This window comes from Crotalus tigris, unplaced genomic scaffold, assembly GCF_016545835.1.
Source record: "Crotalus tigris isolate CLP2741 ecotype Arizona unplaced genomic scaffold, ASM1654583v1 scf7180000018005.443694, whole genome shotgun sequence".
Taxonomy (NCBI): domain Eukaryota; kingdom Metazoa; phylum Chordata; class Lepidosauria; order Squamata; family Viperidae; genus Crotalus; species Crotalus tigris.
The window spans coordinates 254,379-273,144 of NW_024096769.1; positions in this window are offsets into that span (position 1 = coordinate 254,379).

Sequence of the window (18,766 nt, forward strand, 5' to 3'; positions counted from 1 at the left end):
TGAATGATAGAGATAGTGATGGGAGGAACATTTATTCCCTTTGTCCTGATTTTGGGATTTAAACTCATCAATCAAGGCAATCAGACTCTAGCCCTGTGGGCACAGTGCCTTGAGGAATTTATTCAGAACTATGAAGGATGTAATGGGATTGTGTGACTTTAGTAAACTAGAACAGGGCTTTTCAACCTTTTCACCCATTGTACCACGTTTAGGATATGAAAACATCCGAGTACCACCAGTCGCCTAGCAAGGTGTCAAAAACTTGATGACCCCCCCCCCCCAAAAGGAAAAAAGTGATAAAGTAAAGGTAATCCTTGACTTATAACAGTTCACTTAATGACTGTTCGAAGTTACAGTGGCACTGAAAAAAGTGCCCCCCAAGTAAGGTGACCAACTTTTTTACAATGAAAAGGAGGACACAAATAAATTGAAGAAAAAAATATCGTAAATAAAAGAAACATTTTATTCATTGCAACAATATTACAGACAACTTGCATGTGCAAAGTTTGCCAGCTGGGTGTTTTGGCACGCTCAGCAGCAATTCCTATTGGCTTTTGAAAGCCAATAGTGGGAGTAGCACAGCTCATGCAAAAGTTGAAAAAAAAAAGCATCAAAAAAAGGTGCCGGAACGCCATTCTGAGCGTTCTATGTGGGGAAAAAAAGCCCTGCAGATTAGTCTTCAAATATTGAAAAGGAGGACATGAAGGAGGACACTTTTTGAGGGAGGACAGAACTTACAAAAGGAGGACTGTCCTCCCTAAAGGAGGACGGTTGGTCACCTTACCCCAAGCCACAGCCGAGCATCTGCCCGCCCGCCCGGCTATGCTCTTCCTCCTGTCCGAGGTTTTCATTGTTGTGAGCATTTCTGTTGAGGATTGGCAGCGGGGGTGGGGTGGGGGGGTGTTTGGTTTTTATTCCCCCTGTCTGCTGGGTGGTTGCAGCAGGTTTTGGTCACTTCACATGACCCTGGGACACTGTGACTGTTGCGTCCTTGGCGGGAAAACAGACACGAGAAGCAGCTGGAGTTCTCAGTTTCTTTTATTCAGCGTTCAGCTTACAGGAAGATGGCTTCAGCCTCGCCCAAACGCCTCGCAGCCTCTTATATAGGCAACTCCCGGGTAAATGGGTTACTTTTCCCGCGCCAGCACCCGCGCATGCGCACGGCGCTGGCGACAGCCTGTCTGGTCCCGGGCAGCTTTGCACCTGCCCGGGACTGCCTGCAAACGCCCGAGCCGTTTGCAAAGGCTCGGGACATAACACCCCTTTCCCCCGGGCTAAAACTACTACCAACATACAACATTTATTTTATATGACATTTTGCTCCCCAGTGCTCCCACTGTTTACTGGCTTTTGCCTTGCCAGCAATGTTATGTAGTCTTCTAGGTACTTGGGAGATTTCTTTGCTCTCTGTGACCTTCTTAGCTCTGGGTTACTGGCATAAGTCCCCTGACTGGAGGGAGGCGTGAGCCTGTTCTCTCTATTGTGCCCTGGTGTCTTCCAAGGACTGTGCCCCGATGCCTGGCCTGCTTGCTTGCCCACCGGGCTCGTCAGGCCAGGGCTTCTGTTACTTTGTGACCTGGTTGACCTACCTAGCTGTAGACCCTCAGGCCCCTTGAAGTGATAGCCGCTGCTGGGCGTCTCTGTAGAACCTCCTAGGTCAGTCCAAGACCTGTCAGGAGGCTGTCCATTCCCTGAACCCCATTCTATGTTCGGGCTCGTGTGGGTTTCTGTACTTTCCCAAAACTCAGGTGTTCCCTGATTTGTGCTAGGGTTGTTGTAGTCGGGACTTGGTTCCTCGACTAGCTCTGTGTATGTTTGACCCCCTGTAGGATTTGGGGTAAGGTCAGGCCAACCTTGGGAATTGTGTGCCAGCTCTCTTGCGGGGAATGATTTGTTGGGATGCCCCCGGGTATCCTCCGTTGCTGGAGTGCTGTGTGATGTGTGTGGAAAGTGAGTATGCCCCCGGGGTGACTCCCTGGCTGGAGTAGGCGTGAGTGCCTGTTGTGTGGGTAAGCTCCATGACTTCCTTTTCGGAGCAATTGCGGAATCTTGGGACGGCCCGTTTGTGGCTCCCTCAGTGGAGATGGGCAGCAGCTCGTGCCCTTCCTTTTGCTCCAAAGGGTCCCCCTCCCCCCCTGGAAAAGACCCAGGAGTCTCAGCAGAAAAGTCTCGCCTAGAGCGAAGTTGGTCGATGTGCCGACGCAGGACACGACCGTTGTCCAGGGCAACCTCGTAGGAGAGAGGACCTGTGATCCTGGACACAGAAGCGGGGACCCATGTATGACCAGGCCCGTAATTGCGAGCCCAAACCGGGGCACCCACAAGTAGTTGTCTAGGTGCCCTAGGATGTGAGGTAGATGAAGGCAGTCTGTCCGGATGCAACCGGTCAAGTCTCGTAGTAAGTTGGCGCCCCCAACGAAGTTCAGCTGGACTTCTCCCTGTAGAAGTGGACGGTGTGGTGCGATAAGAAAGGAGAAAGTCAGCCAACCTGTGATGCCAGTCCCCGTAGGTGAGTCTCTTCAAGGCGTCCTTTGCGATGCGCACCATGCGTTCAGCCATACCGTTGGTGGACGGGTGAAAAGGCGCAGACGTGGCATGACGAATCAGGTTTGCCTGTAAGAAAGCTTGGAATTTGGAGGAGGTGAATTGAGGGCCGTTGTCGGACACAATGACATCTGGCAGCCCGTGTGCAGCAAAAATCCCCCTCAGTACCTGAATAGTCTTTGCAGTGGTGGTGGATGAGACAGGCACAACCTCAAGCCATTTTGAATGGCTGTCAACAAGGACCAAGAAGAACTGGCCCTGAAAGGGCCCAGCGTAGTCAATGTGCACCCTAGACCATGGGGACTGTGTTTCCTCCCATCTATGCACAGGAGCTTGGGGCATCTCTGGGCGAGATCGTTGGCACAGGTGGCATGCGTGCACCTTAGCCTCAATATCTTTATCTAAAGCAGGCCACCACAAGTGGCTTCGTGCAAGAGCCTTCATACGGACAATGCCAGGATGACCCTCGTGGAGGGATTCTAAGACCCTAGTCCTCATTGAGGTGGGAATGACAACTCTGTTTCCCCAAAGCAGACAACCCTGAGAAAGGGACAGTTCGTTTCTTTTGGACCAGAAACTCTGAAACTCAGGACTAGGGCAGTGCTCAGGCCACCCGGACAGGACCCAGGAGCGGACACGTGAAAGTGTGTGATCTGTACCCGTTTCAGCGGTAACATCCCTGGCACTAAGAGGGAGCTCGGGCAAGGCTTGGATTGATAGAATGTTGACAGCTGGCGCGGGGTCAGCTTCTACTACTGGCAGAGGCAACCTACTGAGGCCATCAGCATGGCCCATTTCTTTCCCAGGCTTGTGGAGTAATGAAAAATCATATGCAGACAAGAAAATAGACCACCTAAGCATTCTAGGGGAAATGATGTGGGGAGTCTGCTTACGTGTGGTAAACAGTCCCAGCAGAGGCTTATGGTCAGTGAAGACCGTGAAATGCCTGCCATATAGAAAATCGTGGAATTTTTTAATTCCAGCAACAACAGCCAGAGCCTCCCTGTCTATCTGAGCGTAGTTGCGCTCGGCAGAAGACAGTGTTCTGGAGTAGTATGCAATAGGAACCTGAGTTCCATCAGACCTGAGGTGACTCAGGACAGCTCCAACCCCGTAGGGGGATGCATCACAAGCGATGCACACAGGAAGAGACTCGTTGAAATGTGCAAGAACACTGTTAGAAGTGAGCAAGGCCTTGACTTCTTTAAAGCAAGCCTCATGTGCTTGTGACCACAGCCACACAGCTTGTTTGTCTAGTAGCCTGTGAAGAGGCTCAGCTACACTAGCTTTATGTGGAAGAAAAGAATTGTAGAAATTCAGGAGGCCTAGGAAGGCCTGAAGTTCGGCCTTAGACTTTGGCCTGGGTGCTTGTAAAATAGCAGTTAGTTTGGATTCAGCAGGATGAATCCCAGCAGCATCAATTTTGAATCCCAGAAATTCAGTAGAAGGCACCCCGATCTTGCATTTGTCTTTTCTGAGCTTGAGGCCTGATTCCCTGAATCTTAACAGGACAGCCCTAAGTCTTTCAGCTAGAATGTGTGTGGAGTCTCCTGCAATCAAGACATCGTCAAAGTAGGGGCAGACCCCTGGTATACCTCGTAGTGTGTTTTCCATTACGCTTTGGAAAATCCCAGGAGCGACATTTACTCCAAACTGTAGCCTTTTTACTTTAAAGGCTCCCCTGTGGGTCACAATGGTCTGAGCTATGGCAGCATCATCATCAACAGGCAGCTGTTGATATGCTTGAGCTAGGTCAAGCTTTGCAAAAACACGCCCCCCCTTGACTGTGATGTAGGCATGCAATGCCTTATTGAGTGTGCATTTGTAATCAGCACAAATGCGAATGTCCCCATTTGCCTTTAGAGGCGTGACAATGGGGGTCTCCCACGGGCTGGAATCAACAGGTTCTAGGATTCCCTGTTGGATTAGTTTGTCTAGTTCAGTGTCAATCTTACTTTTTAAAGCAAAAGGGACCCTTCTTGCTTTAATCCTAATGGGAGTGACAGTGGGGTCTAGCTTTAAGGACACAGGTGGTCCTTTGAATGTGCCCAGCTGGGGGCTGAAAACATCTGCAAATTCTTTGCAGACTTCCTGTAGGTCGAGTGTTTGTAAGCTGTTGAGTCCTGTGACGTGTATCCCCAGGGCCTCAAACCAATCGAGTCCTATGAGACTCGTTCGTTCACCCCCTACTACTAATAAGTCTAGTGGACCTTCAAAACTCTTGTATTGCACGTTAAGGGTGGCCTCCCCCTTAACACACACTCTTGAGTTCTGAAAATCTGTTAATACAATATCAGAAGGCCTTAACTTGGCCTTAGACCCACTTCTGGAACAAATCTTCCTAAATGTATGCAATGAAATGATGGACAGGGCAGACCCTGTGTCTAATTTCCATAGATAATGGAACCCCTTGTAGCTTCACGTTGAGTGACAGCTTTTTCTTCATGGGCTTGTGTGTGCCTGTTCTACAGATGCTTCTTCGCGAAGCGCAAAACCCTACCCTATTCTGGCTGGGGAATCTGGTACCTTTCAGGCGTTCTTCTTGGGGTTGTGCCTTTCGTCGGCTCAGACACACAGCTGCAATGTGCCCTTGTTTGCCGCATGCCCGGCAGGTAGCGGAGCGGAACTTGCAGTCGGTTCTTCTGTGGCGACCTCCACAGCCGATGCACTTGAGCGGAGCCGAAGAGCTTCCCTTCTGGTTCTCTTCCTTCGCGGGGTGTAGACGGTCGACTTCCTCGTCCGGATCCTCCTCGGAGTTTCGTCGGACGTCTTCCTGGTGCACGGACGCACCCTCTGCACTGTTTCTGATCGGCCGCATGTTTTTGATGGCGCCGCCTGCTGCTTCTTCTGCGGTGACTTCCCTTAAGGCGTCTTGGAAGGATAATTCTTCCTTTGCGAAAAGTCTCTGTTGTAGCTCGCGATGCCTTAACCCGCACACGAATCGGTCCCTCAGTCGTTCCTCGAGGTCCTTGAACTCGCAGGGCTTGGCGGCCTTCCGTAACGCGGCGATGTATTCCTTGGCTGACTCACCGGACCGTTGATCCCTCTGCTCGAAGGTGTGGCGCCATGAGATAACGGACACCTTGGGGTGGAAGTGCTCTTTCATCAGCTTCTTCAGGTCTGCGTAGCTTACAGACTCTACTGGAACAGGTGCTGCAAGGTTTTCTGCGATTTCGAAGGCGTCTTGGCCGCAAACGCAAAGCAGGGTGGCGGCCTTCAAGCTATCTTCCCTCACTTGGTTTGCCTTGAAGTAGTTCTCCATTCTGGATACGTAGGACTCCCACCGCTCTGGATGTGAGACGTCGAATTCCGAAAGCCTTCCGATTTTCGCCATCTTCGGATCTTCAGGAGACGGGTCTATCAGCCAGCCTACCCCCGAATGCGCACCGGATTGGCGGGCAGCTGCCGAGTCGACGCCGTTCCTCTTCCGCCGCTCAGGACTCCTTGGGTAAGCTTACACTTCTTCCTTTCCAGGTAGTGCAAGGCATCCCACCTTCGTCGCCAGTGTTGAGTCCTTGGCGGGAAAACAGACACGAGAAGCAGCTGGAGTTCTCAGTTTCTTTTATTCAGCGTTCAGCTTACAGGAAGATGGCTTCAGCCTCGCCCAAACGCCTCGCAGCCTCTTATATAGGCAACTCCCGGGTAAATGGGTTACTTTTCCCGCGCCAGCACCCGCGCATGCGCACGGCACTGGCGACAGCCTGTCTGGTCCCGGGCAGCTTTGCACCTGCCCGGGACTGCCTGCAAACGCCCGAGCCGTTTGCAAAGGCTCGGGACATAACAGTGACCATCATAAATATGAATCAGTTGCCAAGCATCTGAATATAAATCACAAGACTCTGGAGATGCTGCAACATTCCAGCTGATTGGCACTTCTTCTGCGTTCAGCAGAAGCGCCAGGATCAGTGCCGAACTCCAGCTGGAGCCTGTCGCTGATCCTGGCGCTTCCACTGAGCTCTGACAGCCCTACAGCTCCAGCCATCTCTTGCTCAGGCTTGTGTGGTGTTGCCACCGGTTCAGCTCATTCCCCTCCCCCGCTACCACTTTTTCCAGGATGGTCACATACCACCTGTCAGGTGCCAATGTACCACAGGTGGTACCCGTACCACTGGTTGAAAAGCCCTGAACTAGAAGAAGCAATTGATCATGAAAGGATTATTTGTGTTACATTTGTGTTGCAAGCTCTTTGGTGTCCAAGCTCTTAGTGACAGCAATTGGCTATCTAGGATACAGTGACAAAGCAACTGAAAGCTGAAGTGTTGAGAAACAATCCAAATTGCCATCCAGTCAGTCTTCTAAGTAAGGGGTCCTTGGTGCTCCCTGAGCTTGCTTGTTTTCTTGCAGATGTTTCACTACCCAAACTATGTATCATCATCAGTTCTAGTCTACAGTGCTAGTCTGATGTTAACTACTTTGGGTAATGAAATGTCTGCAAGAAAACAAGCAAGCTCAGAGAGCACACAGGACCTCTCATTTCAACCCTGAGCTACAAATATTCTCCTTTATTGGAGCCTTCTAAGTATCTCAGTAAACTAAATCAAGTATTTTAACAAACTGAACAGCCTTGTATAGGGTTTTGTCTGAAAATCTAGTTCAGTTCAGGATGAACTACGTTAGGCCTAGTGCTACATTATGGAGTACATTTAGTGCTATCCTATGGAGCAGAAACACATTCTTAACATCCAAGAGATACACTGTATGTCAGTGGTGGCGAACCTATGGCATGCGTGCCAGAGGCGGCACTCAGAGCCCTCTCTGTGGGCACGCATGCCATCACCCCAGCTCCGCCTCCCCCGTGGTCCCCTCATCATCAGCCCCCCAGGAGGAGAGTCACCCCCAGGCGCGGCTCGCAAGAGCAGCGCAGCCAAGCACATGGCAGTGGGGCAGCAGGGACAAGACTTCACCCTCGTGCCCTATCGTGTGGAGATGATGCTGCAGGGTGCGAGCAGAAGGTGCCACCATGGCGCTGCAGGGCCACTGGGCAATCTGCGACAGGCCGTGGAGGCGGCGAGTGTCCCTGAGAGGCGGGCCTTGGAGGGCCGGGGCAGAGCGGGTGGGGCGGGGCGGTTTTTGGGCACTCGGTCTCTAAAAGGTTCGCCATCACTGCTGTATATCCTTTAATTGACCTGAAAGCAGCTTTTGATTCAATTCCTAGAGACAGCCTCTGGGCAAAACAGATCTCCTTGTTTACTGATAGAAATTTATTCTGATCATGAAATATAATGAATTTTTAAAATGCAAATTAGATTTGCAACAGTCCCCTCTCAAAAGGGAGTTAAAAAAAAGCTATATACTTTTCCAATTTATTCAATTTTATATCAGTTCTATGATCTGAAAAAGTAAATTCCAACTTCCTATTTTGGCTAATAAAACTTTTTCAGTCCTCCAATACTGTATATGGATGCTGCAGCTATCTGATCTGCAAAAAGCCACCAAGCTCTAGCTTTATATTGTGGAGAGAGAGAAAAAAGTTAATTACTCCAAAACCAAACAATGGGTTTAACCAAAAGGCAGGCTAGTTATATCTGCTGTTGGAAAATAAATGAAATTTATATGGAATAAATTAAGATCTTCAAATACCTGAATTATTTTTTTAATCCTATGCTTCCTGGAAGGAACATCAATATGTTACTGGCTAGCATCACAAGGTTACTAATTTAGTTTTAAGGTTTGCTGGCAGCAGAGGTAGTAATTTTGTCTTTACCATTATACGGCATCTATAAAACTAGCATAATGAACTTTCTGCTTTTTATGTGTCACAAATTTGTACTTACCAAGATTTAAGTTTTGCAAAACTCCAAAATTTTAAGAACTATACCAGTGATGGCGAAACTTTTAGAGACCGAGTACCCAAACTGCAACCCACTTATTTATCTCCGGGTGCTAGATGGGTATGGCCCACTGGGTGGGCGTGGCTGTGGTCATGCCAAGGTGAGCATGGTCACCTCGATGTTGCTCGTGGGGAGAGATGCCTATGGGGGCCGGGCAGGATTGAGGGAGATCCAGGGGGTCTTTGGCAGGTGGGGCAGTGGGCAGGAGGCTCATCCTGTGGGGTGAGGCAAGGCAAGGCGAGGTAGGATGGGGGTGCCATTGTCACAGGGCAAGGCGAGGCAGGGGCCAGGGTGGCTGCTGCCTGACACTATCGGCCTTCACACACAGAGACCAGTGAGCGTATGGGGGCTGACAGTGTCTGTCAGCAGCCACAGCCTGCCAGCCCCTCAATTGGTGCACTCTGGGGCTCTGCAGCCCGCCGCCAGCAGTTCAGAGAAGACACCTCTGAGCTGGATGGCTGGATGCAGTGAGTCATGCCCCGGAAAAGGAGAGCATGAGAGGCCAGGAGGGATGGGACGGGGGGAGGGAAACCAGCCATGCTGGGATGCATCCGGCCACATGGGATCTCAGCGAGTTAGGAGGTAGTTGGTTGAAGAGGGACGGTTGCCATCTCCAGCACATGGTGTGCATGCCCACAGAGAGGGCTCTGAGTGCCGCCTCTGGCACGTGTGCCATAGGTTTGCCACCACTGAACTATACTTTCAGCTCCTTGGTGTGTCTAATTCTTTGCTGTGCTTGTAATAGGGCCTCATATGTAACTCTGAGTCTATGTTGCTTAAGATTTTGATGAAAATCTATTTTTTATCTGGGATCTTTTGCCATTTTAACTTTTGGGTAGTTAATAGTCAGCTAGAAAGAAAGGCATGCTATCAGATATATGGACTATCAACCCTGTATCTGGTTTAAAAGAGAGTGAAATAAATTAATCTGGATTCAAAATAATGTTTCTTGGAATCTAATCTTGAAAACGCTTGGAGTTCCATTCCATTCCACTCCTACTAACTAACTCTTGAGCTTGTAACACTGAAAAACTTTCTTCCAGGTAAGTTTAATACCGTGCATCAATTATATCAGAAAGGAGATATAGTAACATTCCCCAAATCTTTAAATACCTTTTTTCCCACACCATGGAAATCTTTTAAAAATGTATTTGTGATTTTTTGTTTTTACTGTTTTATGTTTTACTTGTGCATGCATATACTTCTTTTTGGATATTTTTATTTTATGATTTTGTTTATTGATTGATTGCTGCTAGGCCTGTAATTGTAATAATTGAATTAAAACTTCTGAATGATACTGTATGGCATAATTTTACTTATAATTATCCACAATTTCAGTTGTGCATACTGTTTTGTGCAAGCAAAACATGCTGTATCTCTAAAATGGTCCAGGAATGGAGGAAGAAAAAAGTGAAATTTTAGCCCTAACCCTACCTTTTGTCCTTAAGTTATGGATGTTCCTAATCATGTGACTGGGAACTGTTTGTAGATGGATCAGCCTTCATTAGTGAGGATGGCCATACATGCTTTTTCTATTCTGTTTTTACTAATACTTTCATACTAAACTCCTATGCCATCACTTCTACTATTTCTGTTCAGGCTGCAGAACCTGAACAGTTCTGGCTTGCACTTGTACATTGGCCGTGAGCTTTTCAGTGGCTGGCTGTTTTGACTCTGAGGTATCTTTTTGACATTTGTCATGCAACTGACCAGATTTCCTTAGTTTCTCTGGACACTGCATTGCTAATGCATTTACTACAAGTACTCCTTGACTTACAACAAGTTCATTTAGTGACCATTCAAAGTTACAACGGCACTGAAAAAAAATGACTTATGATCATTTTTCACAGTTACAATCTTTGTAGATCCCCATGATCATATGATCAAAATTCAGATGCTTGCCAACTGGTTCATATTTATGATAGTTGCTGTGTCCCAAAGTCATGCGATTCCGTTTTGCGAACTTCTGACAAGCAGAGTCAATGGGGAAGCCATATTCACTTAGCAACCGGGTTACTAACTTATCAACTGCAGTGATTCACTTAACAGCTGTGGCAAGAAAATCCGTAAAATGGGGCAAAACTCACTTAACAAATGTTTCACTTAACAACAGAAATTTTGGACTCAATTGGGGTCGTAAGTCGAGGACTACCTATATTTCCTTATAACCTGAAACATTTTTTTTGCCTATGACTGTTTCTATTTCGTATTACTGAACAAGGATATTCTTCTTTAGCACAAAACATTAATTTAGATGATGTTGTAGTAAAAGCTGCTGCTCTTTCTGGTTTTTTGTTTTCTTTCTACCTTTCCACTATTGAACTTTAGTTTTTTTTTTTTTCTTTTCTGGTCTGTCCTCTGTCAGGAATAATTTATTTTACTTCTTTACTTTCATGTTCTTGAACCTGTAGGCATTGTGCCTACATATTCATCAATGCAGCTCCTTCCTTCATCAATACTGATATCTCTTCAAGTCTTTGTTCAGCTAGCACTGATGCCTCTTTGGCCAACATAGTGCCAAGAAATGGGAAATCATGGAATGGAATCCTATGCCCTTTCTGAATAAGTGGCACACTGCCAATACTTCAGGCAAAATTAGTACCTCATTTTTGCAACTACTGAACAAGAAAAGTTTCAGCAGTGTGGACTCAGTGGCTGAGGATTTAAACTATGCATTGAATGCCTTCCATTGCTTGAAGCAACTTTGACATCTGGCTTTGCACTTCATTTTTTTCTTACTCCTGACTCTTGTTTTGTTCTCAACCTTAACCTGGCTAAGTCTCTGGGCTTTTCCCTCAATACTTTCAAGATAGTACATGTTTTTGGATTATAAACTGTCTGATCTAGCTTTATGTCTCCTCTTTAGCCTGCCAGTAAGCTGTCATGCACATGCACACTGTTCATTCTCCTTTCCTGACTCTGTTGTTTTTGTTTGCTCCTGCTTTCCTATACATGTGCTCTCTCATGCCTCCGCCTTGCCCTCTTGCCAAGCTTCTCCAGCCTCCCAACCAAGGGTTACCTTTAATTCCTGTATTTCCCCATAGTAAAGTCCTATTTGCTCTTTTAAAGACCAAAGACCCCCTTTGATATTTCCCTTAAATGCTATTAGCCTGTGTCAATATTCCCATCCCCTTGGTAATGCTCCCAATTGTTGTCGTTTTTTTACCTCACATATGTACTGGGTTTTCTCCCCCAGCTTTTCTTTGTGGCAAACAAAATCAACCTGCTAGCACCATCCAGTATCCAGGTAATCCTATGGGTCATGATCCCTTTTGTAATTAAAAACACTAAGATCATGGCATCAAGTCCCATCACTTTCTGGCAAATAGAAAGGAGAAAAAATGGAAGCAGTGACAGATTTTATTTACTTAGACTCCAAGATCACTGCAGACAGTGACTGCAGCCATGAAATTAAAAGTCACTTGCTCTTGAGAGGAAAGCTATGACAAACATAGCAGCATAGTAAAAAGTAAAGATACTACCTTGCCGACAAAGATCTGTATATCAAAGCTGTGGTTTTCCCAGTAGTAATTTATTGCTGTGAGAGTTGGACCATAAGGAAGGCTGAGTGCTGAAGAATTGATCGGACACGCTGTATGAATGTATTTATTTTATTGTTTTATTGTCAGATTATTGTTTTAATTTTGTACGCCGCCCCGAGTCCCTTGGGATTGGGCGGCATATAAATTTTAGAAATAAAATAAATAAATAAATAAATTGATGCTTTCGAATTGTGGTGCTGGAGAAGACTCTTCAGAGTCCCTTGGATTGGAAGGAGACCAAATCAGTCAACCCTAAAGGAAATCAAGCTTGACAAATTCTGAAGCTGACGCTCAAATAAATACTTTGGCCACATAATAAGAAGAGAGAACTCATTGAAAAAGATCCTGATGTTGGGAAAGATTAAAGGCAAAAGGAGAAGGAGATGGCAAAGGATGAGATGGTTAGATAGTGTCATCGGCGCAATGAACATACATTTAGGCAAACTCCAGGAGACAGTGGAGGGCAGGAGAGCCTGGTGTGTTAGGGTCCATGGAGTCATGACTTATTGGATATGACATAGTGACTAAACCACAACAACATGAAAGTCATTTAACTAGAAATGTAAGTACCTCTTCCAGATGCCTTATTCATTCCATCCTTCATACATGTGATCAAAATTATAGTGAAGTAAATCTATTTCATTAGTCACTCAATTTTTGGATGATGCAATGCCAATAAGGGGAAGAAATGTTTATTCTGTTGGAGTTTGCAGGCACATCTTTTGCACCTCTGGGAGTATTCTGGATTTGTGAATTTTGGCTTGAATCATTTTTACTTTCATTTGGATTTGTACTTGTACTTTGGGGAACTGTGGTCTGGGGTATGTGCATTATCAGTCTTTAGAACAGATGACTGCTTTGTATTGTTCTATATTCCACTTCAGATCATTTCAAATCCATTTCTAGAAGAGGCCCAGTCCGTATTGGTTTGCCTTCAGAGGGTTATTCCTTTGGATGGGAGTACAGGAATTAGAATATGCTATTCAGAACATGTTTAAAGAATTTGAGCTATTTGCCCATACCACCTTGAATATTACTTTGGCCTTACAAGATGAAATTAATTCAGTAGCTTAAGAGGTTCTTCAGAATAGATTAGCCTTGGACCATATCCTAGCAGCTCAAAGTAGAGCTTTTGTTTACTTAAACTGAACATGCTGTGCCTACCACAATCATTCAGGCATCATTGAAACAGGTTGATTTATTTTAGCTAATATTTCACAGTGCATGCATGTCCTCACTAACTTTTCATTGCTATTCCTGGAGTCAGATAGTTGCTTCAATAACTTTTTGTTTGTGGAGTTATTTTGCTCTTCTGTTGTTCGCCATGTTGTTGCTCATTGTGGATCCCATTTCTTCCACCATTCCTGAGATCAATTTTAGAGCGTGGATTGGTCTAAATATCAACCAAAACCAAAAGGTTGGCTCTTAAGAAAGGATTCCCTAGAGAGCTTCCGGTGGTCAGCGACAATGATGGCGGCTACTTTGTAGCCGTCCTCCTGGGACGGCGTCAGATCTGCGGAGCACAGCGCGCATCAGCTGGCCCGCGGCTCGAAATCCCCTTCCCGGGCGAAGGGAAGGGGTAGAGACCACACGAATAGAGGTAGAACCTCTTAACCCCCCCTGGATTTCTTTTTTGGGGGGGGTAGAAAGAGTGTTCCCTCGGAGTTCGTGCTTTCTCCGCCTCCCAGCTGTCTTTGTTTCTTCGGAAACAAAGTGAAACGCCGCTACCATCTCCGCGGTTAAAGTTTTCTGGTGAGTGATTTTTAAAGCGGACAGAACTGTTTAAAGGATTTTACTTAGAGTTTTATTTCTTTTCATTTCTCTTTTAGCTTATGTTGATTCTTTTTTCTCTTGTTTCTTTTTTTTGGTGGAGAGTGAGAGTGAAAGTAAAATGGCGTTTTGAAAGTGCTTTTTTTTTTTTCCTTTCCGGAAAGAAAGAACGGACTTAAATGAAGTTTAAGTTTCTTTTTTCCTTTTTCTTTTAAAGTGCTTTGGAAGTTCTTTTTTTTTTTGCACTCTCCCTGGTCTTTTTTTTAATTTTTAAGGACTTTAGTATCTTTTTTTTTTTTAAGAAGAAAGAAAGAGAGAATAAGATTTTTAAAAAATGGCTTCAAAGAGACAACCAGCTTCTATAGTCTCTAAGGTGATTTCTTCTCCTGCAATTGCAACTGTACAACAACAACTTAAAGTTACACCACCAGTGTTGCAACCTAAGGTTACTTCTGCAACACATTCTTCAGTGGCAGATCTTCAGGCAGTTTTCTCCAGGCTCCTGGTCAAGGGAGATGGCAAAGTCCCTGACCTGGAATGTTAACGGTATAAAAATGAACAATGTTCATAGACAAAAGCAGATTCAGAAACGTAAAGAACTGGAAGATGAGATTAAACTAAAAGAGAAGTCTTTGATTTTAAATCCTTCAGATGAAAAGGTTAGAGAAGCTATAAAGCTGTTAAAAACACAATTTAATATGTTGATGGCCGATCAAGCCGCAACTAATCTAATGTTTATGAAACAAAATACATTTTGTAATGCTAATAAACCAGGGCGATGGTTGGCCTACCAATTAAGAAAGAAACAGAGACAGAGAATTATAGATAAAATAAATTATAATGGTAAATTAGTGTATCAGAAGGAGCTGATTAAGAAATCTTTTCTAGATTATTATCAGAAATTATATAAGAGTACCAATGTACAAATTTTAGATATAAATAATTATTTAAGTGAGGCTAACTTTCCTAAACTAACAGAAGATCAGAAACAAGAAATCAATGGTTTAATTATTAATGAGGAAATTGTGACAGCTATTAAGCAATTAAAATTAGGTAAAGCGCCGGGTACGGATGGTTTGACATCCATTTATTATAAAACTTTAGTAGAAGAGATGACTCAACCTTTATGTGAGCTTTTTAATAATATATTACAGGGTTTAGAGATCCCTTCGTCATGGCGCAGTGCTTTTATATCCTTGATTCCAAAAGAGGACCAAGATCTCACCTTACCAAAGAATTATAGGCCTATATCTCTCTTAAATGTGGATTATAAGATTTTTGCAAAAATTTTAGCTAATAGGTTTATGAGGGTTTTGCAGCAGCTTATACATAAGGATCAATCGGGTTTTATAATTGGAAGGTATATGAAAAATAATGTTAGACAAATTATTAACTTATTAGAATATTTAGATAAGAATAACCAAATCTCTGCAGGGCTGATATTTTTAGATGCTGAAAAAGCCTTCGATCAACTGAATTGGCAGTTTATGTTAAGATTAATTGAGGAGATGAATTTTGGAGAAAAAATATCGCAAGCTCTAGGTGCTATATATCAAAAACAAACGGCACAACTTATTGTTAATGGGGGCTTGTCAGAGGTTTTCACAATAGAAAAAGGTACAAGACAGGGATGTCCATTGTCACTGTTATTGTTTGTTTTAACATTGGAAATTTTGTTGATCAAAATTCGAGAGTCGCAGGAAATAAAAGGAATAGAAGTTAACAAAAAAGAATATAAGTTAAGAGCTTTTGCAGATGACTTGGTGGTTACTCTGTCTCAACCTACTTATTCTGTAGTAAAGTTACTACAATTGATTCATCAATATGGATGTGTTTCGGGTTTTAAAATTAATCATAATAAGACTAAAATATTACCTAAAAATATGATTAACCGGGACAAGCAGATTTTGGTTAATCTAACGGATTTTGAAGTTGTTGATAAGGTAAAATATTTGGGGGTTACTTTATCTGTTTCTAATGTAAAATTGTATAAGAATAATTATGAAAAGTTGTGGATCAGGGTACAGAAAGATTTGAAGAATTGGGATAAGTTACAGTTATCTGTTATGGGTAGAATTGCAGTGATTAAAATGAATGTCTTACCAAAATTTCTTTTTTTGTTTCAAATGTTACCTATTTTAAAGAATGAGCTTAACTTAAATGAATGGCAGAAAGGCATTAATAAATTTATTTGGGCAGGGAAAAAACCAAGGGTAAAGCTTAAAATTATGCAAGATTTTCGTGAGAGAGGTGGACTCAAGGTACCGAATTTGAAATTATATTATGATGCTGTGGTCTTAACATTGATTAGCGATTGGGTAAATTTAACAAATGTAGAAATACTCCATCTGGAGGGTTGGGATTTACTTTTTGGATGGCATGCCTACTTAATTTTTAATAAAAAAGTGGATCGAGTTTTTAAATCACATATTATAAGGATTTCTTTACTTCGGGTTTGGAGGAAGTATTATAAGAGTGATTTTAAAATACCTCTATGGGCCATACCTTGGCATGCGATAGAGGGGATAAGGAGAGGAGTTAAAATGGATAGGGTTTCTTATACACAACTACTTAGATGGGATGGTCAAAACTGGCAGTTAAAATCTTTGGAAGATTTAGTACATGAAAATATTACCTATTCATGGTTTCAATATAGACAAATAGTGGACAGATGGAAGATGGATCGTAATATGGGTTGGCTTAGAGAAGATGAAAATCTTTTTAAACAAGTAAAGGATCAAAGACAAACTCACATTAAGAGGGTTTACGGGGTTCTAGTGGAATTGGATTCAGAATCTGAATTAATCAAAGACTGTATGATTAAATGGGCACAAAATTTTGGTGAACCAATTCCACTGGATACCTGGGAAATTATTTGGGTGAGGAATGTTAAATTTACACAAGCCCAGAACTTAAGGGAGAATTTTTATAAAATGTTTTATAGATGGCACCTTGATCCACAAAAAATGTGTCTTATGTACCTTGATTTACAGCCTAAATGTTGGAGATGTGGTTGTTTGGACGCCACCTATTATCATATTTGGTGGTCGTGTAAAAACATAAAAGCTTTTTGGATTAAGATATGGTGGAATATTCAAAGAATTTTTAGAAGGAGGGTAAAATTTACTCCGCAATTATTTTTGTTAGGTATTGTTGCGATGCTAAGGAGGTTATATTGATGTTAAATTTGATTACAGCCGCAAGGCTGTTGTTGTTGTTGTTAATTGCGAAGTCGTGTCCGACCCGTCGCGACCCCATGGACAATGTTCCTCCAGGTCTTCCTGTCCTCTACCATCTTCTGGAGTCCATTTAAATTCACACCTACTGCTTCAGTGACTCCATCCAGCCATCTCATTCTCTGTCGTCCCCTTCTTCTATTGCCCTCAATCTTTCCCAGCATTAGGCTCTTCTCCAGTGAATCCTTCCTTCTCATTAGGTGGCCAAAGTACTTGAGTTTCAACTTCAGGATCTGGCCTTCTAAAGAGCAGTCGGGGTTGATCTCTTCTAGGACTGACCGGTTTGAACGCCTTGCAGTCCAAGGGACTCGCAGGAGTCTTCTCCAGCACCATAGTTCAAAGGCCTCAATTCTTTTGCGCTCAGCCTTTCTTATGGTCCAACTTTCACAGCCATACATTGCAACTGGGAAAACCATGGCCTGGACTATACGCACTTTTGTTGGCAGGGTGATGTCTCTGCTTTTTAGAATGCTGTCTAGATTTGCCATAGCTTTCCTCCCCAGGAGCAAGCGTCTTTTAATTTCTTGGCTGCAGTCCCCATCTGAGGTGATCTTTGAGCCCAGAAAAATAAAATCTGTCACTACCTCCATTTCTTCCCCATCTATTTGCCAGGAATTGAGAGGGCCGGATGCCATGATTTTGGTTTTCTTAATGTTGAGTTTCAAGCCAACTTTTGCACTCTCCTTCTTCACCCGCATCAAGAGGCTCTTTAGTTCCTCTTCACTTTCTGCCATTAGAGTGGTATCATCTGCATATCTTAGGTTGTTGATATTTCTCCCGGCAATCTTAATTCCAACTTTTGATTCATCTAGCCCTGCCTTTCTCATGATGTGCTCTGCATATAAGTTAAATAGGCAGGGTGACAGTATACAGCCTTGCCGGACTCCTTTTCCAATTTTGAACCAATCAGTGGTTCCGTGTTCGGTTCTCACTGTTGCTTCTTGACCCGCATATAGGTTTCTCAAGAGACAAATGAGATGGTCTGGTACTCCCATCTCTTTAAGAACTTGCCACAATTTGTTGTGATCCACACAATCAAAGGCTTTTGCATAGTCAATGAAGCAGAAGTAGATGTTTTTCTGGAACTCCCTAGCTTTCTCCATGATCCAGCGTATGTTGGCAATTTGATCTCTAGTTCCTCTGCCTCTTCGAAATCCTGCCTGTACTTCTGGTAGTTCTCGATCCACATACTGCTGGAGTCTAGCTTGTAGGATTTTAAGCATAACTTTACTAGCATGTGAAATGAGTGCAATGGTGCGATAGTTTGAACATTCTTTGGCATTGCCTTTCTTTGGAATTGGAATGTAAACTGACCTTTTCCAATCCTGTGGCCACTGTTGAGTTTTCCAAATTTGCTGGCAAATTGAGTGTAGCACTTTTACTGCATCGTCTTTTAAGATTTTGAATAGCTCAGCTGGAATACTGTCACCTCCACTAGCTTTGTTGTTGCTCAGATTTTCTAAGGCCCATTTCACTTCACATTCTAGGATGTCTGGTTCGAGGTCAGTGACCATCTCATTGTGGTTATCTGGGATGTTAAGCTCATTCTTGTATAGTTCTTCTGTGTAGTTTTGCCATCTCTTCTTAATCTCTTCTGCCTCTGTTAGGTCTCTGCCATTTTGGTCCTTTATCATGCCCATCTTTGCATGAAACGTTCCCTTCATATCTCCAATTTTCTTGAAGAGATCTCTGGTCCTCCCTATTCTGTTGTTTTCTTCTATTTCTTTGCACTGTTCATTTAAGAAGGTATTCTTATCTCTTCTAGCTATTCTCTGGAATTCTGTATTCAATTGGGTGTATCTTTCTCTTTCTCCTTTGCCTTTCGCTTCCCTTCTTTCCTCAG